The sequence below is a fragment of the Amblyomma mixtum genome, chromosome 2, assembly GCF_055824585.1.
Source record: "Amblyomma mixtum isolate Tamu chromosome 2, ASM5582458v1, whole genome shotgun sequence".
NCBI classification, from domain to species: Eukaryota; Metazoa; Arthropoda; class Arachnida; order Ixodida; family Ixodidae; genus Amblyomma; species Amblyomma mixtum.
The window spans coordinates 80,340,981-80,366,433 of record NC_143013.1 but is presented as its reverse complement, the minus strand read 5'-3'; the positions used below and the strand labels follow the sequence as shown (position 1 = coordinate 80,366,433).

The 25,453-nt window shown below is 47.1% G+C and overlaps 1 long non-coding RNA gene across 2 annotated transcripts; it reads right to left on the bottom strand.

Moving 5' to 3' along the window:
• Positions 1-657: 657 nt before the first annotated feature.
• LOC149359863 (uncharacterized) lies at positions 658-25,453 on the bottom strand. Of its 2 annotated transcripts, XR_016288296.1 has the most exons (5): positions 25,225-25,453; positions 11,099-11,172; positions 8,617-8,759; positions 1,142-1,182; positions 658-903 (listed from the first exon to the last, which is right to left on the bottom strand). It is a non-coding gene; the product is annotated as an uncharacterized LOC149359863 (long non-coding RNA). The 2 variants fall into 2 exon arrangements; XR_016288295.1 differs by lacking the exons at positions 658-903; positions 1,142-1,182 and adding an exon at positions 8,236-8,499.

Here is a 25,453-nt window from a genome sequence, read left to right as displayed (position 1 = left end):
CCTTGCAACCATTGTTATTTGAACGTCATCATTTACAAAAGCACGGAAATAGCCAGCTTTTTTACAGTTCTTAGAACTCGGAGGACGATGTCTATTCATGATGCATGTGCTTTCGAGGCTTCATTTACAATTTTGCGGCACGCTTTCCCCATGTCGAGAGCTAGTGACAACCGGTTTGAACAGGTTTTCAGTCCGGAAGTAAAAATGAGAAAAATATCTCTCACAACAACAAATCTGAAGTTTCCTGACGAAAAAATAAGGAAGTAGGCTAACCACTATAAATAATACCGACAGCTTGACGGCGAAATTCAAATTCAGCTACAACAAAATAAAGAGCTGGCAAAATGCTTTCAAGGCATAATTTAGAGAAAGGCAGTGGTGTAATGCACTGCACAGAACTGGTTAACGTGCGGGCCGAAAAGGTTAGCCGCTCTGTTTTCGATGTGCAAGCGCTTACAGTGTGCAGTAAATTCGGCGACATTTAGAGTGCATTTCGTCGTGCTATTTGTGCATCCTTCGCCGATAACGTCACGGGGAGGAAAATATATGCAGTCCAGATGGGAGACGGGCAAACTTGCGTCAAAAGCTGTTTATTTGGGCGAACTCGTTCCTTAAAAATAAACTGAGCTCGGAGGCGGCGATAGAAGCACGTGCAGCTTGGCGCTTCGGTCACGTCTCCCGTAGCCAAGCGAAGCACAAACGCCTCGTGAACACCGTGGCGCCGCTCCCTTCAGACGAAAGGAAACCCGAGATCCGTTTCCTGCTGAGGTACTACCTGAGCGTGGCCCCCTGGAACGGCCCGATATAGGCCCGAGCCATGGCCAACCTGATGGCCAATTTCAAGTTGTTACGTCACTACCGTCCTACTACCGTCACCAGGCTACTGTGTCCGGTTCGCTGTGACTGAAAATAAGCGAGAAGAAGAAAGCGGAAAGGAAAACCGACTTGTATTTCGATGCCAAACCATCGGGTGTACCAAGACACTATAACGTCAAGTTTGGTGGTGCGCAGAATAGGTCAGGTTACGTTTCGAAGCAATTCATTGCAAGGCCTCAAACTCTCAGTGGATGCTTACACCACGCCGTGAGCGAAGAAATTAAAGGAGTGAAAAGGAGAGAGATAGCTATGTGGAGATACTCACCACATCCGGTCTTAGGTGTGAATGGGTGGGTAGGTCCAACCCTGCAAGTGTGGAACCGTGACGTCGCAGCTCATCATACGCATGCACATTGCATACGGCCCTTTGTAGCAACTGCTCTCGAATAATTTGTACTTACTGGTACCAGCTCAAGCGTCAAGATGTGGCGATGTCTAAGTTTGGATCGCTGAACTCTGTTCAAATGTCACACGCTTCGCGTCTCACAGAGATTACTCTTAATGCCTCATCACCGGGTAATACGGCATACTAGAGTGTTTGTCGTAGTATTGGCCTTTTTGTAGTAGTAGTAGTAATAGTAGCAGTAAAAGTAATAGTAATACTACAACTACGACTGCTACTACCACTACTACTAGTAGTAATGACAGTAGTAGTAGGAGTAGCAGTAGTAATACTAGTAGTACTACTACTAGTACACTATTAGTAGTAATGCACTTCTACTAGTAGCAGTGTTAGTAGCAGTATTACTACTACCACTGCTACTACCGCTACTACCGCTACTACTACTACTACTACTACTACTACTACTACTGGTAGTGGTAGTAGTAGTAGCGGTAGTAGCGATAGTAGTAGTGGTAGTAGCAGCAGTAGTAGTAGTAATACTACTACTAACACTGCTGGTAGTAGTAGTAGTAGTAGTAGTAGTAAGCCGCCGCGGTGGCTCAGTGGTTATGGTGCTCGGCTGCTGAACCAAAACATGCGGGATCGACCCCGGCCGTGGCGGTCGAATTTTGACGGAGGTGAGTTCTACGGGCCCGTGTACTGTGCGATGTCAGTGCACGTTAAAGAACCCCAGGTGGTCGAAATTTCCGGAGCCCTTCGCTACGGCGTCCCTCATAGCGTGGGCCGCTTTGGGACACTAAACCCCATAAAACCATAAAATAGTAGTAGTCGCTTTTGTCACTTTGGGAAGTTAAACCAATAGGCAGCACTATTCCATACCATTTCCAGTAGTAGTAGTGCGTGCGACAAAGTTGGACGCGTGCGAGCGCTAACCCTTTCTTCTCTATTCGACACTGCGTGCATATTTGATTTTGATTTGATTTGATTTATTTGTTTCCTTTCTGATACAGAAAGAGGAGCAAGAGCAAAAGGCGGAACGCCTGACGGTGGCTCTTGCCCCGCATGCAGTTTGGCACAAACAGTCATTTAACATAGTTTTACACAAAAAGTTCCACACCAAGGTCTTCGGGGGGAAATAAGAAAAAAGTCACAGCACTGAGGGAAAAAAAGGGTAAATAAATTATGCGAGAAAAAAAAGAAAAAAAAGAAAAAAAAACGCGTATGTAGCAAACAGTAGACCGTGCATGCCAACACAGAATACTTAGTACAAAGAAGCACAAGCAAGTACACAATTCTGAAACATGGTTGTTGCAAGTTTAGCAACATGATAGCAAAATCATAATAGCAACACACAACAGCCAGCAAGGTTCAAAACGATAATGCACTCCCAGAAAATGAAACTATGGACAGAAACATCGCAGATTAATTGAATTCTAAGTTATTTTCGAGCAGCAGAGCTTTAAGCGTGTTCTTAGAGACATTAGCACTCAGATCTGTTAATTCTTGTATTTTGTTCAGAAGGTTAGCTGTTTGATATTCAATATGTTGTCTCCCATAATTCGTCCTTACTTTGGGTGGCCGTAATGTTTCCCTACGAAGTGAGTATGCAGGAGCTGCACTAGAGTTTCGTACACTGTAAAGCTTCGCTTTTTTTATGTACTGAAATAATTTGAAATAATAAACTTGATTGGCCTTTAACATTTTATATTTCAGAAAAAGCGGTCTTGTACGCAGTAATTCCGGTGGGCCGTGATATTGCTCAAACATTCTTAACACTTTTTTTTGCAGGCTAATTAATCTTGTGTAGTTGTGACTTGTAGTAGTACCCCAGACTAAAGCACAGTAGGAAAGCTTGGAATAAAAGAGTGAGTAATAAAGAACAGTCCGTAACCATTGAGGGATGAGTGGGAAAATCTTAAAGAAGCAGCCAATTGTTTTACTAAGGTCAGCTATGAGGCTGTTGACATGAGAATTCCATGATAAACTTTCCTCGAACCACACACCTAAAAATTTCTGGGCTTTGACTTGAGCTATTCCTTTACCATCAAACAGAATATCTATGGCAGAATTCCTAGGCTTGTTTAGTGGTGCAAACAGTATGTATTTGGTTTTCTCAATGTTCAAGCATAATTTATTTGTGCTTAACCAAGTAGACAAGTGGAGCAAATAGTTATTGACAGCAAGTTCAATTTCCGGGAGCGAATGGCTAGAGAAAAAGACGTTGGTATCATCTGCATACATGATTAGTTTTGGGGTATAAGGGATAGAGCATAAATCATTTATGTATGTTATGAACAGCAAGGGCCCGTGTTGGGCTCGACGCGCCGTCTGCAGCGACGACAGTTGGCGCCAGCGGGACTGGGTTACGTGAATAACGGCCGGTTTCAGCACGCTGAGTGTGTGTGTATTTGTGTACGCGTTTGCTTGCGGCGTCCCGTTCTGGGAAGTGTGTTGGTCGCGCACACGTGCGCCCGCCGGTGGCTCCTTACCCTCCCCTTCGAGGTCGAGAAACGGCCGTCGCCCCCTCCTTCACGGCCGAGAGACACTGCTGGCTAACCTTTGCGGCAGCCTTTGTCGGCGGCTGCGGCAGGGGGGGAAGCGTGGCGGCGCAACCAGGGGACGGAGGCCCCTAAATCGGTTGTCGGCGGAAACGCGTCTGTTTGGATTCTCAAGTTCGCTCAAAACCGACAGCGGGCCGACAACGAAAGGGAGTCCATCATGGTGCGGAACGGCTCCGACTTGACAGCGAGAATGTGTATATCACCTTAGTTGCCGCCAAAGGACTCCTAATTCCACGGAACGATGGGTGAACAAAATACACAAATCGACCATCTGTGCGTGGGAGGACCGGCGAGAGTGTGAATGTCCCGCCTTTTTGTCACGGTTGGAGGATCGGCGAGAGGGTGATGTTCCGCCCTTTTGTGGGCGGGTTTCGTCAAGAAATGTGATTGGCGATGTTCGAATAACCAAGTTTCCCCAGATAGGTACCTGGGGAATTGAAAATGTATAAAATGTGGCTTCAGTGTGCTTCTAAAGGAGAGACTCCTGATGTAAATAAAATCGTCTATCTTGTCTGGCAGTAACCGGCTGCATCTTATTCCGCACGTTGCTGGAGAGAACAACAACTTCGGAGACCATCCCGAGGTACGAACCACAGTGCACTAAACATATCTGCCCGAGAATAGATCCCTGTGGAACGCCTCTTTTAACTCGCAGAACTGGAGATGTATATTTATTAAAACTGACATATTGATACCGGTTTGACAGATAGCTTTTTATTAATTCTAGTGGTATTCCGCGGATCCCATACCTGTTCAGTTTAACTAGGAGGACATCGTGACACACAGAATCAAATGCTTTGCGTAGATCTAGAAATAATCCAAGCGTATATTGTCTTTGTTCAAAATTTGTTATTATCTCATTCTTTATGTTAAGCAGGGCTGATTCTGTAGATTTGTTTTTTTGAAATGCATACTGCATATGACTGATTACATGATATTTATCGAAAAAGTTTTGTATCCTGACGTTTATTGTATATTCAAAAAGTTTAGACAGGATCGGCAGGACTGAAATTGGTCGGTAGTTATTCAAATCATAGCTGTTCCCACCCTTAAAAATCGGAGTTACGCGTGCTATCTTTAATCGATCTGGAAACACACCGATCTCGAACATACAATTAATGATATGAGCCAGAGGAATAGATATTAAATCAGCTACATATTTTATTGGTCCACATGAAATGCCGTCATAGCCAGCAGCTGTATTGTTTTTTAGAGTATTAATTATTCCTTTCACTTCAGCCGGTGTCACAGGAGTGAACATGATCGAATTTGCAAGGTCAGCGCAACAAGTAGCGGGGTTATTTTTCTGTTTTGTGTTATGATCGGTACTTTCAGAGCAAGAAACAAAGTAGTTATTCATGGCGATTGCTGCTGCACAGCCAGACAAAATGCCATTAGGTGTTGTAATATGAAAGTCTACACACGGTTTCTGTTGATTGGTTAGATTTATAACTTCATTCCATATTTTTCGGGGATTGCTTCTTATTTCAGAAAATAGCTGTTCATAATACTGAGTTCTTGCTTGTTTTACCAGCGAGTTAACCATATTTCTATATTTCTTGTAGTCAGTGAATTCTGTCGGGTCACGACTTTTAACGAAGGCGTGGTACATCTTATTCTTTCTATTTATCATTTTCAATATAGCTTTGCTGATCCATGGTTTCCTTATTTTTTTACTGTGCCGCTTCTGTGTCTTTAACTGGAAAAGACTGATCGTAGCACCATATAAGTTTATCGAAAAACACGTCATACGCCTTGTTCGGGTCTTTTTCACTTAGAACAGGTTTCCAGTCGGTGGTACTGATAAGACAGTGAAAGATTTCCAGAGCACGTTCATTTATAATGCGCAACTCTTTAATTTCTCTTTCTTTATTTTTAAAGTGCGCAAGTGGAATGGAACAAAACGTTGGTAGGTGGTCACTTATATCTACTGATAATAACCCAGAAAGACTGCCGGGGGGATGCATATTACTTATACAGATATCTAGTAGCGTGGCAGAGTCTGCCGTGAGTCGGGTCGCTTTTGTAATAAGGTTCACACATGCAGAAGAATTTATCAGTTCGTTCAGTTGCCTTGACGGTGGGTTGTCAGAAAGCACGTCAATATTCACATCACCCATGATTGCAAAGGGAAGCCCTGCACTACTGAGATAATGAAGAACAGCTTCAATGTGCTCAAAAAAGTGTAATTTGTTTCCTGCTGGTGGCCTATAGACTACTACAATCACAGCTCCATCTAAGCGCACCGTGAGGCATTCAACATCATTTGTAACCGTTGAAAACTGCGATATGACCTCATGTTTTTGTGACTGCAGCACGTACACGGCCACACCACCTCCCTTATTTTTTGAACGAACTAAGCCGTTATACCTGTATTGTTCAAATTGCGGTGGAGACTCGCCCAATGAAAGCCAGGTTTCAGAGAAAAGTAGAACATCTAGTGGAAATGAGAAGGATGATAACAGGTCATGCAGTTTATCTTGCTTATCGTTCACTTAAACGACGTAACTCGCATTGCTTAGGGCTTAGTAGTAATAATTGCCGCTGTGATGAAAAATTCCCCAGGTGTTTACAATAAATTGTGAATTTCAGCGACAGCGGAAGGGAAAGGGGCGAAATGCTGATGCAGGCTGAGTGTCAGTTAACAGCGATATTGAGGAAGAGAAATAGAGCAGTAACTCTTACTTCTCGATGGACACAAGTACCGCGCCGTGAAAGAAGGGAAGAAGGTGACAATAAAATAAGAAAGAGGGAATTAGTTGCCATAGTGGAGGGCACAGCACACGGGCGCCTTTTGCGTTTCGCCTCCAGCGAAACGCATCCGCCGCAGCTTATGGCGCTGCGCGATCCGCGACTCGCTACCGACCAGTTTCCGCAGGACGCTGCTGTGCTCGAGTATGTTCCCTTGAGGGTACCAGATGGCGCCAGGTGTCGGCAAACTGCGCGCACGCCTATCTCGTCGGGATCAATCGGCGCGTGTGCAGTGGCGGCGCGCGGAAGTTGATCATGGATCGCGTATGTTATAAATTTCTGCTAGTATAGAGCTGCAAAGAATAAGACATTTTCTTCACACATAATCACTCTAAACGAGCACTTCCGCACCGTATACAATAATTGTTTTACTCAGAGCCAGGCCGATTTCTGTCGAAACATTTGCCAGCGTTCTTTTAGATGGTTGGTTGGTTTATGGGGTCTAACGTCCCAAAGCGACTCAGGCTATGAGACGCCGTAGTGGAGGGCTCCGGAAATTTCGACCACCTGGAGTTCTTTAACGGGTCAGTCTACTCACCGAGATGAGTGTATAAATAATGGCATATTCTGGTAGCTGGCACCCTATAACATCAATAACAAGAGAACTGCTCCCGGTTTAGGCAGGAATTTATATTTTATTTCGGCGTTAAAAGTCGCGTAAAAATGCATGGTGGCGACCCCAAACGTTCATTTTGTTCAAGAAGGTGGTAGTCTTTTTTTGTAGAAGCATAAGCGAATATACTACGTACCATTTGTATGCCCCAATGTCAGAGAAACGCACGTTTTGTTCTAGTAAACTGTAGAAGGCGTACCGCTCGCTTTTTCTGTAAATCTCATGAATATTTATAGTTACACGTACGCAAAACGCAGGCAAATTCCCACTTTTAGTTCAGCGTATGCTAGCAAAGAAGCAAAAATAAACTCAGCGTATAGTGGCGCCATCTGGTTGTCAGGACGGGAACCATTGCTGTAAACAAACCGACTCTCCACTTAAGCCTAGGAGCCGCAGAATCGTCACTATAATTATTAAAATAAAGCAAATTTATCGCTTATATGTTTTATTATAGGCGAGATGAGACGAAGCGAAAGACCGGCGCCCCATTTATGGCCAGTGAACGCACTGAAAAAGGCAGCAACAACGAGAATTCAGTCCGAAGCGAAAGGTCCGGCTTCGACGGGCGCCGCTATGTTTGTCGCCGCGCGGCGGAATGCCAGATGGTTGCCAGATGAGACTACCATCTCATACAGATGTGTTTCCACATAAATAAATTCTATTTTAAAATGTTCTACCATACTTCTTGGCACCACAGCTGGCTAAACGGTAATTTGAATAAAGAGCTATCGGTTGCCGCAAAGAAAATATGGTCGATAAAATTCAGTAGACTGACCCTTTAACGTGCACTGACATCGGGCCTCTAGAATTTCTCCTCCAAAGAAATTCAACCGCCACGGCCGGGATCGAGCCCACGTCTTTTGGGTCAGCAGCCGAGCACCATAACCACTGAGCCACCAATTTCAATTGAGTGACTATTGATTGGAAACTGAATCATTTCGTGGGTCACTGATCACCGTCATGCTTTCAGTAATAAATAGATTCACAGTTTTAATGAATTAGGAAAATTGCTGGCTACAACCATCTGATTCCACTTTGTGACGACCCTGAGTAATTCAATGGGACATAGCCTTTGATGATGATTTGCGCAAGGACACTTTGATTTATTATTGTGCACGCTTTTATAGTCGGTAATGATTTTTCCTGCTTGTTCTGTGCAAGTTGAAAATTCGCCCACTGGTTCCCATGGGTGGCAAGGATGTCTTCGTAAACGGGTTTTAGCGAAAACGACCGCACTTGTTTTCCAGCTTCATATTTTCAGTTTTTTTCTCTACTCCATATAGCCTTCTCAGAAATTGAAATTTCAAGGGTAGCTAACATTTTACGGAAGGTCGGAATCCTCAAGGTCACGCTGCCTGTAATAGAAAAAAAAATGAGTTAATGCGTTACCAATACTTACCAAAGCCTTTGGAATTATGTTTGCTCTTTTGGTACTTGAAATGAACGAATACAACGCTCACCCCGTTTCTTACCTTACCCAGATTCAGACTCTTCAAACTATGCCGCCCTCGCAAGGTTCATGGCGCTGTGGAAGAACCGAGGCGCCCGCATTGTGAAGTTCCTGGCCCTGAGCGCCGGTGTCTCCGACCAGGAGCACCACGCAGCCACCGTCAACCTGCGCAAGGTCGAGAATACAATCGCGGTGGTCTCCTTCTCAAATATCGACGCCATCCTTCGTCACCACACTGCCATTCGCGACAGTAGCTGCACGTGACACTTTACTCTCTTCGTGAGGTGAGATAGTTTCTTAATCGCAAAGACAAGGGTTCACCGGCGATCGGACTGTGGACACATTCGTCCTACACGAAGAAATCTGCCATCGTATCATACTCGGTCTGCTACCCTCCAGTGTACATACAAGTTGAAAAGGCATGCAAGTTATTGAAAACTATCTTCAACATCACCTGTATGCGTTAGGGGGATGTTGTGGTCGGAGAATGTGTTTGAGGCGTTCAACTCATTTATCTGTCCCGTATCAATACCTCACTTAACCGACTAACCTGACCAGTAAGTCACGTGTCTTATCGGCCTTATGGCTGATGACAGCGGGTCAGGGGACCTTGTTTTGTGAAGACGCCCCTTTATGCTGACAACGGCCAGGACATCCCACGTTGGATGCACACAGGCCAAACGCACAAGCTGCCGTACAGCGACCATACTTATGGCCTGCACGGATGCTTTTAGACAGCTCTGTCGCTCTTTTCCCTCATTATGCTTCACAGCACCTGTTGAGTCAATATTAATTTTGTGCGTCAGTAGGAAATATAAATGTCGATAGAAGTTTTTTTGTGTGTGTGCGAGAGAGCAGAACACCACGCTCTCGAGCACATCCTGGTGGTGACGAACGGATGGAGAAGTATCGTGAGCATTTCAGACGCCATTATTGGTGATTTTCGTAAAAACGACGCCACGTTGGGCCAGTGTCACGAACTAGTCCTTGGAGAATTGATGCGCACGGAACACATTGTGGTAAAGCGCTCGCAGTATATTCATCTAGACGAGGTGGAGTATCACTGCTTACCTCAACGTATAGTTTGCTTTGCCCGAAGGCTAATTCCAGCATAGTAATCAGGTTAACTATCGGTCAGACTGAGCGGTGCCTTCGCTTTTCGCAGCTCCTTGACAGCTGACAGCCTCTCCTCGATCAGCCGTAAGGGCAGGCACGTACCTGACTGCCACCTAAGAGAAACCTTCGACATCGGTAAAAGAAAACAACCTTGCCGACTAGTCATATTAAGCCATTTTCTGATCGAGAAATAATGACATTTTCTGACTTCTTAGATGGGCGCGCCGCCAGCCAGAGAGTTACGCCAGCACGTGGTTCGTTTGCAGTTTTGTGCAGTCCTTCCTAATCAACGTGGCACTTCTACTGTGAACTCAAATACTGAATAGGCATCTTTTCCTTATTTATTTTCTTTCCTCCAGTCACCGGTGTCATGGTGGCTGAGTACCTAACACGCTCCTGCATTCAGGTCGCCAGTCCGATTTCGTTCGCGGTGGCCGCAGCATGGTACATGCAAGGTATATAAAACTATAGCGCACTAATATTGCGCTTCGCGTTCAAAAATTCTACGAGCTTAAGATTAATCCGCGGCCTTCAAGTACAGGCTCCAAAAAGCCGTTATGCACTACTGGCAAGTAAAAGATAATTTTGGACCAACCTGCATCGCGACAGTGCAGTTCCTTGCAGGCGGGAAGCCTATTTATAAAGAATGATTACTCTGGTCTTGAAAGATTTGTGTAAGTAAGTAGCTCTGTTTCGTTAGAAACGACCCGGCACAGACGACTTATAGGCATATTTGAGGTGCGAAGAGTTTTGCGCTTGAGTGTCTCTGCATGACAACTTCCTTTGTACGACATACGTGTATGGTATGTGATACAGTGCTTTGTTATCCACATATTGGGGGTGAGAGGTGATTTTATTACTTCATTTATTTGCATTTAATTGTGCATCTGTGCGCACTTAGTCATTCAAGGTGCCTTTTGGTGTGCTGGAAACGCAGTGTGCAGAGCTTAAATTATTGTTCAGCAAGAGTACCCATGCTACACTGCATGCCCTAGAAGAGATTTTATTACCTCACGAAGCACAAAAATGGTGTAAGAAATATGCCTGTGTAAAAAAAAAAAATGCCTGTGCGGCAATCAACAATTTCTCGCCTCTCTTTCAGCTTGAGCCTCAAACTCATAAGGTAAGTCGAATAGCGCGAATACATGTATCGTGCAAGTAGGCGGGCGCCTTACGAACGTTGCGCACTTTCACCTTTCCCTTCTCGCAGGGCAGCAAGAAGTAGGAGACAGGACTGAACAGCGCACAAAGGACGAGGACACAAAGAAGCAGCGACAAGACAAGAAGCGACTTCTTTATGCGCTGTTCAGTCCTGCCATGCACCAACTAGCTGAAATCTCCGTACTTATAAAGTTGGAGACGGGAGGCGCTTTGGGCTGTGAGATCACCTGTGAACCAGCAGCCGACCGGCACGTAGTCGAAGTGATGTTCACCCAAGTGCTGGTAGTTCATCAGGTCCTACCTGCACCGGAACATGAAGAATGACAGTCTAAGAGGGCAAACAAGTTTTAGCATGACTCAGTGTACTGCCACAACTTTTTCTGTTTTTTTTTTGTTTTTCTCAAAGTTTTATTGGAATTCGTTGATTAAGAGAGAGGTCAAGGAAAGGTTCCCAATGTAAAAATAATAGTTGTCGAGGTTGTCATATTGCCAGTAAACAATAGCTACTTCATGTTTTGTCTCGATGTCGTTGCTGTTGCTACACTCTACTGCCTCTAATAGGCAATTTGAATAAAATGTCAAGTGTTTTCCGACTTAACTCTACTTATCACATATCAAATTACTCTTAGACTGGACCGTCACATATCTACCGATATCAATGAAACTCCCTAGCTTCTTGGAATTTATATGGATACGAATATGTCCTGCATCATGCCTCCTTGTACACCGAATCTTACTTGCACAAACTGCATATATTGTCTCGTTCTCTTGTCTGTGGTATTCTCTTAACACACACCCAACTCTAGCTCGAAGCAGTAAAGTGTTCTTTCTCTTCCTTCTTTCCTACCTAATGTTCAACGTACTCACGCTCACATACTAAGCCTCGAAAAACGTCACCACTTTACTTCCTCTCCCGCTTTTAGACTGCTGCAAGAAATTTCTAACCAACAGAATTGAAATCGAACAGCAAGTGAATTATTGCTTAAACCCAACACTGTCAAGTCGCGCTGTAGTATGACCTGAGTTCTTTATTGAAAACGTTCACTTTGTTTTGCGTTTTCCGCTGTGGAATGGTATATGGATCTGGTAACAACTTGCAGCGCCAAGGCTTGTTTGCATTTTTTTACGTTAAAAGGCACCCAGAAAGTTCTGAAAAATAATGAGTCACTTCGTAGATTGCGCAATACGACGCCAGGACTCCTGCTCTTCCATCGCTACGTTGTCTGTGTTTGCTGCTCAAGAAAAACTTTAGTGCCTCAAGTCCCTTTTATTTAGTCATGCAAATAGATGGCCCTTAAACATAGTGGCTGTGCTTGCAAGTGCTGCTCATAACACAAAAAAAGAACAGAAAAAAATGAGTGCTCGAACGCGATACAAACACTGGGCGCCAGCTGAATGTAGCATAGCTTTCACATAACTTAAGTTAGTTCACAGGTTCTCCGAGTCGCAAGTAAGTTTGACTTGTCTTTCCTGTACATGATGAAGACTTTCCTTTTTGAACTTTTCTTCCTCGTGATGTAATAACCCAGCCTTGCATTAGCTTGTTCTTCGCTGAAGCTTGTTTTTATTTTTTCCTAGATGGGGAAACTTTCCCTCCGAAAGAGCAAGGAAGTTCGCCTTTGAATACAAAATAACATTAATTCCCCTTCCAATATACGATATATATTATTTACCTGCATTAGAATTAGTTTCTGTAACTGTAAAAAAACAACAGAAGCAGCAGAAAGCAGTGCAGCAGAAGAACTAATCTACATTTTTGCATGCGTTTAACTGCTTTCGAACGGCATACATTTTTAGGTATGTAAATACCGCCTGCTCTGTTTGGATAGTTTGAATAGTGTGCATAACAAAGTGTTACTTGCCAACAAGATCTCGAAGTGCCTGGATTAAAAAGGCTCTCGACAGAACTTGATCGCATTTAGGTCAGAGAGGTCGAATCTGCTTGGATGTGACGCCTACGTAAATGATTATCTTCTTTTATGCACAGTGGAGTACAATTGCACATTTATATTTTGAACGCTAAGATCTGATTTGTCTATTGGTGAACATGGTCTACCACCTGTCGAGCGGTAGAGTGAGGCACTTATCAGCATCGTCACAATCAGCATGACCGTCACCACCATCACCCCCTTCAACCCAGCTGCGTCAACTTGAGGTCAAAAACTTTTCCTTTTTATCTCAGATTAGCGCTTTGTCTTGCGCGAGCTTCATCCACCTTATCCCCGCAAATTTCGTGATCTAATCCGCCCACCTCAGTTTGCCGCCCCTAAAACGCATGCCTTCTCTTGGAATCACAGTTTCATTACCACAAGCTAGCAGTGGTTATCTATCAACCACAATACATATCCAGGCGATGTGCATTTAGTCTTGGCAGCGGCAGCAAACTCTGCGCCCCATCCTTCACCCTTCTTGCCCACGCTCGCTCGCAAAAAATAGCGCTTGCAATGCTTTGAAGTGAAGCTCGTAATCCGACCGTTCAGTACTGTTAGTTTTCCCCTTGAGACAAAGAGCTGCTGACAAGGGCAGGGGACAAATACGGACAAGTTCGCGCACCGGCGTCATTCGCAATTAATCCGCAATACTGCATGAAACACAAATTGTCTTCCTGCATGGCATCTAAAAAAATAACAAAAGAGACCAAGGAAAACATCAAAATCGTATTTCCCTCGCGCCACCAAAACTGCCGCCGCCACCGAGCGGCCCTCCTGATGAAGGAGACCGCTGCAGAGAACGGATGAGGAATCAGCTCGGCGGAGTTCGGAAGAAATAGAGGGAACAGAAATAGAAAGAAAGAAAAGAAGAAGGGAAAAAAGAGAGGTTGAAAGCACGGTATCCACATGCAAACGCGGAGGGTCAGGTTTCAGAATGGGGCTAAAGCGAGGATAGAGAGGGGAGGGGGAGGCAGCTGACGACTTCCGCGATTAGAAGTCGTCGCTAATTGCCTCCTGGCGGTAGCAGCGGGAAAGTACGGCGCATGCCGCGAGGTGGCGTCAGGCGGCCGCGATGTGGCAGGGACCGTGGGCGGCGCTAGCGGCGCGCAGTCAAGAGGCTTCGGCTCTTTCTTTGTCGTCGCTTTTGGCTCGACGTATGCAACAGACGAAGTCGAGGGTGGAGGGGGGGGGAGTCACAAAAGCTTAGATGCAGACATGTGTCGAGATCGGTTTCCTTTAGCGATAAGCGAAAAAAAAAAGAAAAAAATCAGAGCCACCGACGGAGCCCTCGCGCTCCCCTTTAAACTTTTACGCCTTCAGAAACAATTCGGTGTCGGTATTTAGAAATTTGCCAAGGCAGTCTGCCGCCGAAGTTTACTGTTTTCGAGGATTCGACTCGCAGCAACCTCGCTTCATATTTACTCGAAGGTAAATGGGGCCTGTCTGAAATTCTTTTGCTACGTGGGAGCTGTCGCATTTCTTGTCAGTGCGCATAAAGCGCCAGTTTTCAACTTTTATCGTTTTTCGCTGCAGTCGTTGCAGATTACCGAAAATGGGACCTCGTTCCTCCACGATTTAATGCTGTAAATATTATATTTAAGCGTCAATGTTTTGTCTCGTTGACAAACAAAATAAGTGAAAGGCCATTAGTGGCAAAAATGATACAGCAATGAAGCGTTACCACGGAGAACGCGGAATAAAAAAAGTGTAAAGTCGCCAAGCATGAGTAAAAAAACTCATATCAGTTGTGATTTTGCGCGTTCATCGGGTCAGGGGAAAGAATAACTCATACCACTAGGCACGCGTTTAAAGCATTAAGAGCCTGTGTGGAGAGTACGGTCTAAAGAAAAATCTTTATGTGAGCAGCTGTTTTAAGGAACTTGCTGGTTTAAAAAACTGGTTTTCTTTTACGTAAACTAATATTTCTCTAAATATTTAGTTGTTTATTGCACCATTTCTCGCCACCGTTGTTCGGCCCTAAAATCCATGGTTCTTTCGTCTAGAGTGATACATTCTCTTTTTCGATGGGTCACAGGGAAGGAGATTGACTGAAGACCACAGATGACGCAGCGAAAATAGAAAGAAAATATAATAATTAAAAATCGAACACAAAGACCAGCAAGGAAACGACTGAAAGAATTTTGTGTGACCGAGGTGCACTGCTCAGCAACCAAGCTCGGGAAGAATTGGACTGAATTAAGCGCTACCTCTCGCAAACGTTTCAGGATGTGAAACAAGAATGCTAGCTGCGTCACGCAGGTGGATATATACAACCTAGTGGCAGTCTTAAGTCGAAAAACTTTTGCCGTTAAATGTTGAATTCTGCACATCTACGATTCTCGTCTAATACAACAGGGATGCTTCCAGAACGCATCATTCTCATAACATGAGGGGGGTTATTTTGTTTACTAGAGCGTACTTTCCGTGCAGCCTTTCTTCTCTGTTTTCCGCATGCGCTGCCTCACCGTTCTTGCTTTTATTCTGGTGCAGTGTGTCGCATGAAACCATGTTAGTAATATTATTAGAGGCGCATAACAAACTTCATCTTAATTACCAGAATGTACACCTCTGTAGTCGTCGTTTCTCGCACTCCGCTTTTTCGGTTTGGTTTAGTTTATTGGGGTTTAATGTCCCAAAGCGACTAAGGCTATGAGAGACGCCGTATTGAAGGGCTCCGGAAATTTCGACCACCTGGGGTTCTTTAACGTGCACTGACATCGCACAGTCCACGGGCCTCTAGAATTTTGCCTCCAATGAAATTCAACCGCCGCGGCAGGGATCGAACCCGCGTCTTTCGGGTCAGCAGCCGAGCAACATAACCACTGAGCCACTGCGACGGCTTCGCTTTTTCAATAACACAACTGGAAATATAGGGAAGAGCAGGATGAATGTAACTAGAAATATTTTAGAGTTTCTAGTCGAGTCTTTTTTTTTGGAATATGATGCTTCCTTGCAAAATGCACCCAACTCTGATGCCGCACTAGTGGAAAGTTTTGACCGCTGCACTGTTGCAACGCCGGAAATGACGCGCCTGAAAGTAACGACCCGGCACCGTAATTAGTCATGGCTCCTGGACAGGACGGAACGGGGTCGAAGCGTGGGAAGTGTTCCGCCCTCTTGGCCCTCCCTGCCCGAGTGTCCCTTACTCCTCTTTTTGCGTAGCATATTGCAATCACTCAGTTCAGCCCTTGGGCGCGGCCGGGCAGCCACCAAACCACGTGACGTGACATCACGTGGTTTGGTGACGTCACGTCACCACGTCACGTGACGTCACCAAACCACGTGAAAAGAAAAAAGAAAAAGAAAGAAAAAAAACCCCAAAAAGGACGGCTGAGCATGTTGGCGGTTGCCACCACCCCGTTTCAAAGGGGGCGCTCCTATCCATCCATCCATACGTCACGGAGGAAAAGCTGCTGAGAAAATCGAGTGCCGCCAAGCAATACCTCGCACAAAAAGACCGCGCAATATGCAACGCATTCTTGGCTTAACCAAGCTAAGCCTGGGCATTTTTTTTTGTGCGAAACACTACTTCACGAGGTCAAACCTTCTCACTGGTTTGTGTAAAGCGTGACCTTGAGAGAGACCCTGGGCAAACCATAAATAAATAAATAAATATTGCCGGAACTGGGATTCGAACGCGCGGCGGAAGGAACAGATCAGCTTCGCAGGCCACTGAACGAGAGCACTACGCTGTCGCCGCAACCGATCCCACCTCGAGTTGTTGTTGTTGTTGTTGACTTCTTAGAATGGCGCATGCTTTGGCGTGCACAATGTTGTGGCAGAAACATGCAACTGGAGCATATAACCCATGGTCTGCCTGTTGCGCTCAATAAATATTATTTTCCTGATGGCTTCAGTCTTAGGGAGTTGCGCTCATCTTTTTAACAATCCACAATCTGTTGCGCAGTTTTCTCGTTTTCAAATTTATTTCTCTTCTTTTGAGACCAACACTTGTTATTTACTTCCACAGTGAAGTTTTCTTGCTATTCTCTTAACTAAACTCAAATATTTTCATGCTGGATAGCTCATGAACGCAGTGAATCGTATAAAGTGTTATTCATGTAAGTTGTTTTTTTTTATACATTGTAGGTTAACGCTCCCCTACTGTTTTGTACCCTGCACTACTGCCATGTATTGGGTATCATGGGCCTCGCCAAGCTTCCAGCTTTTAGCCCAGGAGATCTTTGCAGTTTTCGGAAGCATTAAACCTCTATGTATTTAGGCCGCCGGCGTACAATGGTTAAATTGACATGGACGATAAAATCATGGCTGAGGCTTAACTTGGTTAAGCCTGGAGAATGCGAAGCATCATTGTGTCGCGTAATTTGGAGGCGCACAACCACAGCGACGGCGCGAGGAGGGCCCCCGTTTCTCCACTGTCGTGACGTCATCGTGTCACGTGGTGTGACGTCATGTATCACGTGATTTGGAGGCGCATAACCACGGTGAAGGGCTGAAGTGGTAGCTAAAGTAGTATGCTTCGCATAAAATGTTGCATAAAATGTTGGCGTACCCGCTCTTTGTCAGGCTACGTCGGTTAATTAGCGCCTATGCGCCGAGGCACGTGTTGCAAGTAAGTTCACAACAGTACCAGCTTTCAGACACCAAACCCGCTAGCACTGTTTTGAAGCGAAAAGCTTCACTACGAGGGTCGGAGCCGAGCTTCGCGGGAGCCGTGAGCCGGTGCACAGATTTGCCAGTTCTGCGCATGGGCGAAACCAAGTGACGTCACACGCGGCGCAGGTGGCCGCAGCCGTCGCCGCCGACTCCGTCGCCTGACCTTTCGCCGCAGCCGCAGGCTACTGCGCATGTGCGCCGCCGCAGACTACTGCGCATGTGCGCCGCCGCTACCGCTGCGCACGCTGCTCTTCATCGCCACCGTTTGACCTGCCGATGCAGTCACGCGCTACTTAAGGAGAAACTGCGTCGAGGCTGGGAATCGAACCAGGGCTTTTGAAGCGGAGACGCTACCACTCCGCCACGAATGCTCAAGGTTTGCGCATGAATAAAGGCGTATCTAGTGAATACATGGCTCTCATAAATGAAATTAAAGGAATAAACTAATAAGAATAATTTAAAAAATAAATTACAATAAAACAAAAGAAAGAAAATAGAAAGCAAAACAAACATAAAAACAATAAAGATAAGACATAAAACAGAAATAAAGACATGAAAACATATGAAAAATTAAAAACTAAAAACCAATAAACAAGAAAGAAAAAAAATTAAAAACAAAAATAAAAATGAAATGAAACAAAAATTACAATATGAAAAAAAGCAGTGCGCCAGGAAACGCTTTCGCCTTGCAGCACTTTAGAGAGCCAGAGTGGCCCCTGAATTTTAACCGCGCCGATTTCCGCCGTCTCCTCCTCCTCCGCACAGGCAGTGTGTGGACGGCCGAACGCCTCCACTGTTATCGTGGGGCTCCCAGTGCATTGTGCGTGAACTGCGACAGCCATGACGTCAAACCAAGCGTAACTGAAGCTTTTCGCTTGTATATCAAGGCTTAACGAGAGTTAGCCACTGCCAATTTTTGAACCGAAAAATTTCACTAGGCTAGTCAACGGCGGGTCTGGCGTGCGCCGTGATCAATTTTAGTCACAGCTGCGCATGCGCGAGTTCGCCGCGTGACGTCACTGAAGAGGCGCAGGTCGTCGGCGGAGTCGCCGCCGAGCGCGGCTCCGCCGGTCGACCTTCACCGTTGTTCGCGCGCTCTGCGCGTGTTTACCGAGTGTGCATCGGCGCGCGCTCGGCTTCCTCGTATGACGCTACTTGCAGCCGCGTGTTTACGACAGTTACTACGCATGCGGAAGGAGGGCTATATAACGCGCTTGCCTACACCGTTATCGGGGTGCTCCCAGTGCACTGTGCGCGAACTGCGACAGCCATGAGGTCAAACCAAGTGTAACTGGAGCTTTTCCTTTGTATATCCAGTCTTAACCAGAGCTAAGCCACTGCCATTTTTTTTTTTCATTAAACGCGGTTCTTCCAGACGTTGTGTGTTGCCGGTAATATATAGCGTGATTATACCGGTAGTAGGTGCGAAAGTGAAGCAAGAAATGAAAACATTTTGTTATCGCCAGAGGTTCACATTCAGCAAAATTTACACAATGTGTGGATTTTTTTCAGCGTATCTACACATCATACGTTCGCATGAGGCTTGCAGTTTTGGTCAATGTTTATAAAGTTGGCAGACATGGATGAGCTTTTATTTAACACCTACAGACTATGTCTGCCTAGAGGCTCATGAATGAGCTTTTGGTAGGATATTTCATAAGCAGAGATGCTAAGTCTATGGAATGTTAATTATTCAGGTAACCAGACAGAAATAACTAAGGGTACAAGCATGTCTTACTTCTGCACAAAGTTTCGTTTTACTTACAAAAATTAGAGCAAGTACATTTTTAGACTCTGGTGGTCATTTTTGTTACCAGCGCTTTTTTGTGTTTTAGGTAAAAGCACCGCAAGCTCAAACTTGTCATTGAGCTTTCAAATTGGCTTCCCATTAGCACAGTTCGTTAAACGGTGAAGCACGCTTTAAAGGAGTGCAAACAGTGTTAAGACGTCAAGATGCGGGATAAGCAGAGGGTAATCCAATCTTAGATTTTAACGCAATAGCGTTAAAGTCTATAGCGTTAAAGTCTGTGTCGCAGAAAAGCCGGTGTCGTCGTCGGCGTTGGAAGCGTTGGCCGTGAGCGAAAAATCGCAGAAGCATTAAAAAAAACTGGAGGATACTTAAGCTTCGTCTTTAAGAGTGGGACGCGACAGCGTGTTGCAGCGTTGCCAAGGGGTCAAGGGAACGCCATCGGCCTTTCGGCGCGACGCCTTGCCCGAAGGAAAGGAAACGACGCATGTCTCTCATATCTCGGTGGTCACCCGAACCGCGCCGTAAGGGAAGGAAAATGAAATTAAAATTGGTTTTAAGGCAAGTAAATCCTCTCTGTCATACAGCGTACAACCGAAAGGAATGGACTCCACAGTACATGTCTATAAAGCACCCTTCTAAGACAACAACGTATTCACTAGACGCGCCTGTGTTCATTCCAAACCATCAAGCTGGCGTGGCGGAGTGGTTAGCGTGCTCGCCTGGCACTCTGGAGGCCCTGGTTCGATTCCCCAACCAATACGACCATTTCCAACTCGGTTTTAATTATTAATGCTTCAGGGATTTTTCTCTCACGGCTAACGCCGCCGACACCGGCTTTTCTGCGACTCGGGGCCCTTTAACGCGGTTGTTCTCGCGTTAAAACGAAAATTGGCAGTGGATTAGCTCTGCTATGCCAGGATATACGTAGCGTGAGGTGCGGGCGAGGTGTCCACGTTTCGGTGGACACCTGAACCAGAGGGAAGGCGCATAACTGCACAACTTCGCACAATTCGCACAACTTCGCACAACACAGCACAATTTCGCACAACATCAACCCCTTCGGGGGCCCAGTGGTACCGAGATGAACGCCACCGAGCCACGGGCCTGTACCTCGAAAGCCAGTGGTTGCGCAGCCCACATCCAAGAGACCCATGAGACGCAGTCAGTCCGGAACGTTACACCCGAGAAAGGAGCCGGCCCTGCTGAAAAGGGAGAGTTGTCCGTCCAAGCAGCCTCCACTCCTACCTCTTATCCAACCCCTGACCCCCCTATGACACCTCAAGAGGCGGTAAAGCAGTACATACGTTCCGCTGAATTTCGCTCAGAAATCGCTAGCATAATCAACACTATAGCTGCTGAAAACCTCGGAGCGATGCAGCAACAGCTCATACTAGCCCAGGTACAGTTGATAAAGTCCATGGCTGACAGGATAGAAGCTACGATTTACACACGCTTGGAAAAACATGAAGCCGGCATCAACAAGCTTTTCGAACTTGTACCGCATCAGGAATTGCCTCGCAAGCAGCGCGCAGTTCAACCCGCTGCTTCAGTATCTCGAGACCAGCAACATGGCGCAGAACAATAGCACGCGAAAAGGTCGGCTGCGACGCCAGTCCATCACACCAACAGAAACAATTATATGGCAATGGAACTGTCGAAGCATACGCCGAAAACAAGCACAACTAGCCGCATATATAGCAAACTCCCCTAATCCCCCCCCCCCCCCCCCCATGTCATCGCTCTGCAAAAGACGGAAACAAATCGCATTCATATCCGCGGTTATTACACGGCAGCCCTTACACCACGTACGGAAATCCTGACACTCGCATCCATGCCGGTGCTAGACCGCACACCGACAAACACGCCGGACAGCAAAGGCACTCAATATACCGCGATAGAGCTCAGCTCACCAGGACACACTTATGGCCTCACTATTATTAACATATACAGCAATCCTAAAGGTAAAGGCAGAGTTATTCCGGGAATCCTGGGCTCCTTCCGTTCCTTAAAACTCCTTGTGGTGGGTGATTTTAATGCACGTCACACGCACTGGGGATACACCTCGGATATCCCCAAAGGTAACCTGATTTCTACCGCAATGGCTAATTACAACCTTAGCCTGATCACAAACGCCACCGTACCCACTCGCATTGGCACAAGTGTCACCCGCGACACCACACCCGACCTCACATGGGCCACACCGAACATAATCGTTAAATCCCACACGGTGCTCCAAGACAGCCTTGAAAGTGACCACTTTCCAGTCTCCACTATTATTGCTTATGATTCTAAGATTTTCAACCCTCGTTCGCAGCTTCTCACTGACTGGGATAAATTGCGGTCATACTTCGCAGCTAATTCTACCGAACCCCGTACTGTCACCGATTATACAGATCGTCTGGTGGAGGCCATCCAGGCGAACAGCAAACGCATTAAAAATACCCCTACGGCACCGCAGGTTGATCCACATCTGGCTCATCTATGGGAGGCCAGACGGGGACTGCTCAAGCGCTGGCGTCACCAGCGACACAGTCGTAAATTGAGACTCCGCATAGCCGCTCTCACTCGCGAGGCAGAAGAATACGCGTTCACGCTAGCCCGCGCAAACTGGGCAACCTTTTGTAACGACCTCAAGGGTACATTAAGAACTAAACGCACGTGGTCCCTCCTACGCACTCTCTTGGAACCAAGAACCACTAAATCTCAGACACAAGTAAACACACAACGTCTAATACAACTAGAGCTCCGAAAGGGCACCGCCGTAATTGGCCAACTACGGGACACTTATATACCCACATCTCTTCAGTCAGCAGACCCACCCAATCTACCTCCACCTAACCCAGAACTTGATGCCGACATCACCTTAAACGAAGTCCGCCGAGCACTCTTTAGTATTCGCCGCTCTACAGCGCCGGGGCCGGATGGTATAACGTACAAGGCACTACTCAACCTGGACGAACTCTCCCTCCAGGAACTCACGGAGCTCTTTAATAACCACTGGCAAGCTGGGACGCTCCCATCAGCCTGGACCCATGCCAGCCTACGATTTATACCCAAACCGGGCAAACCCCTCGCTCTTCAAAATTTGCGCCCCATCTCCTTAACGAGCTGTGTCGGCAAGCTCTTCGAGCATGTCATTCTCAATCGCCTGCAACCGTCGCTAAAAACAACAGGCTTTCTCTCCAACGTTCAATTCGGCTTCCGCCCAAACAGCTGGAGGGAGGGTAGCCTCCCGCAGTCGTGGCGCCACGCGAAGGTAATATTTATACCCAAGCCCAACAAAGCACTTACCATTCAAAACGTTCGCCCTATTTCGCTAACCTCCTGCCTCGGGAAGCTCCTCGAGCATGTTCTGTTAGCGAGACTCACAAGTCACATGGCGGACAACAATCTTTACCCGCATAGCATGGTGGGATTCCGCCCCCATCTATCCGCACACGACGCCATGCTGCAACTCACACACGACATTTTTGACCCGCTTCTTCCAGGTCACACCAAGGCAAGTCTTAGCTTTGGATCTTTCCAAAGCTTTCGATCGCATTGAACATCAGGCGATCATGACTGCCCTATCCCCATTGAATGTGGGTGTGCGCACGTATGCCTACATTCAAGCATTCCTCACTGACCTCACGGCTGAGATACAGTTCGGCCCTTTGTCTTCCCCCTCCAACACTCTTCACAGTATCAGCACCCCTCAAGGGTCCGTCCTTTCCCCCTTTCTCTTTAACACTACCCTCATCCCCCTCGCCCGAAAATTGGCAACTATTCCCCACCTGAAGCACAATCTTTATGCCGCCGATATCACCCTGTGGGCCACCCAGGGCAGTGACGGCCGCATAGAGTACACCTTACAGGAAGCAGCCACCCTCACCCAAAATTACGCACGGACCATCGGCCTGCGCACTCCGGGAATGCCGGAAACGAGGCCGCCAACCTTTTAGCCCGAGGTTCTTTAAACCGGGATCAGGTGGCCTCGGATCGGGGATTCACGAAGGAGCGCATGCACTCATTCAGCGAGCTGACGCCGGCCTACAGAGCCTCACGCCAGCTCTACCCCCCGCCCCACCCCTCCCTAGATAACAAACAAGCAACACTCTGGCGCAGACTACAGACACACTCTCTCCCCTCACCCCTTACCTTAGCACACTAGCATCCCTCCTTCCCCAATCCGGCATGCGCCCTATGCCCAGAACCCTTCGCCTCTTCCCTCCACATCCTTTCACTCTGCCCGGCGGACCATCCCCCGCGGGACCTAGAGAACCTCAAGACCTGGGAGGACTGGGAGCCCCTGCTGCGCTCGGAGGACCCGGCCGTTCAGACCATCGCCACCGGCCGGGTTGCCAGTGTTATGGACCTTAGGAACATAAACAATTGAGTGCAGTGGGGTTGTGCGGGGACCCTGGGGCGTGCCCCGAATCCCTTTTACAATAACGTTTTTTCTCTCTCTCTCTCTCGGCGCAAGACGTACTTCTCGCACTTAAAGAGTCCCTCTTTTGCACTGAGCGCCGTACAGCCGCTACGTGAGCCATACTGGCCCTGGACATTCACAAGGCTTTCGACACAATAAGCCATGACCATATCCTCATGACATTAGCCACCACGGGATATGGCACCCGCATATCGCAATATATTCGGGCCTTCCTTCACGGACGCACGGCAGGACTCCACCTTGGGGATATTGCATCCAAGCCTTACCCCCTGCCTAACCGGGGTACCCCACAAAGGGTGGTTCTGTCACCTTTATGCTTTACTTTTCAACATTGCCCTAGCGCCACTGGCAAAGGCCCTTGCTGCTATCCCAGGGCTCCACACAGCCATATACGCAGATGACATAACCCTCTGGACAACGGAGGTATCCCTTGGAACAGCCCAGGATATCCTGCAATCTGCCATAGACATCACCACCACTCATTTAGCAAACACAGGTCTCCGTTGCTCTCCAAATAAATCGGAACTGCTGCAGCTGAAACCCCTCCCCAGTGACCCCCCGATTGAACTGCACATGTACGAGAATCCAGTGCCCATTGTGCCTCAGGTGAAGATTCTCAGTTTTCTCATTAACAACTCACTCGATGCAACCGCCACCTACAGCTCTTGCAAAGACAGACCAAACAGGTCGCTGCACATATCAGGCGGGTGGCAGCACGCAATCATGGGCTGTCTGAACGTGAGACCCTCAATATGGCAAATGCACTAATGATTAGCCGCATTACATACCACCTTCCATACCACATACTCACTCAGCGGCAAAAACAACAGGCAGACATCCTAATACGCACAGCTGTCACCTCCGCCCTACGTCTTCCACGGACGGTTAGCAAGAAACGTCTCCTGGCCACTGGTAGCCACAATACAGTGATCGAATTAATAGAGGCTCAATGCACCAGCCAATTAGTCCACCTGAGTCGCATGGAAACAGGACAATGGCTACTGCTACTGCGACAGCTACGTCTCAATCCACCAATTCCCACCACAGCAAGTCCTACACCTTACATGATTTCTCTGCGCACGCAGGATCACATATATCAGAAGCCCCTACCACGCAATATGAGTGCTAGTCTCCATCAGGGTAGGCGGCAGGCACGACCGAGCTATTACGCCAAAACATACAGCAACCGCTTCGATATCCTTTATGTCGACGCGGACAAAATTCTCAAGCAGAATATTTCACGGCAGTCGCAGCCTATGAATACGGCACAGTGGGGGCCGCCGCCTCTATCCGAACTAATTCGCGTGCAGAGGCGGAAGGAGCCGCCATCGCACTTGCTCTGGCCCACTCCACCATTGACAAAAACGTAACCGAAATTTGCACAGATTCCCAGACCGCGTATCGCCTCTACCTAAAGGGCGTGGCGACGCCGGCAACACACCGTATTCTTACCACACCCATTCTTCCTGGGAGGCTGCTTTACGGACCGCTCAGCCCGGCGGCCAGAAATGGCTAGTGGATCGGGCTTTACGTGAAGCACTAGCCCGTGGACTCCTGGACCAGTAGGGGACCACCCTGGAAGATTTTTCTTTTGTAATAAAGTTGTTTCCATCCATCCATCCTTACCACGGCCACCTGTCTCGACCGAACGGTTACTCTGTCGTGGGTCCCTGTGCATGCCTCGATCCCCGGTAATGAGCACGTTCATGCGCTGGCCCGAGAACTCTCCTCCCGGACCCCGGATGATCAAGCACCCAACCCTGCGCAAGAGGCCCCATCGGTCCTCTATACATATCACCAAATCACCACATTTTACCAACTCAGCCGCATGACACTGCCACCACCCCACAGTACC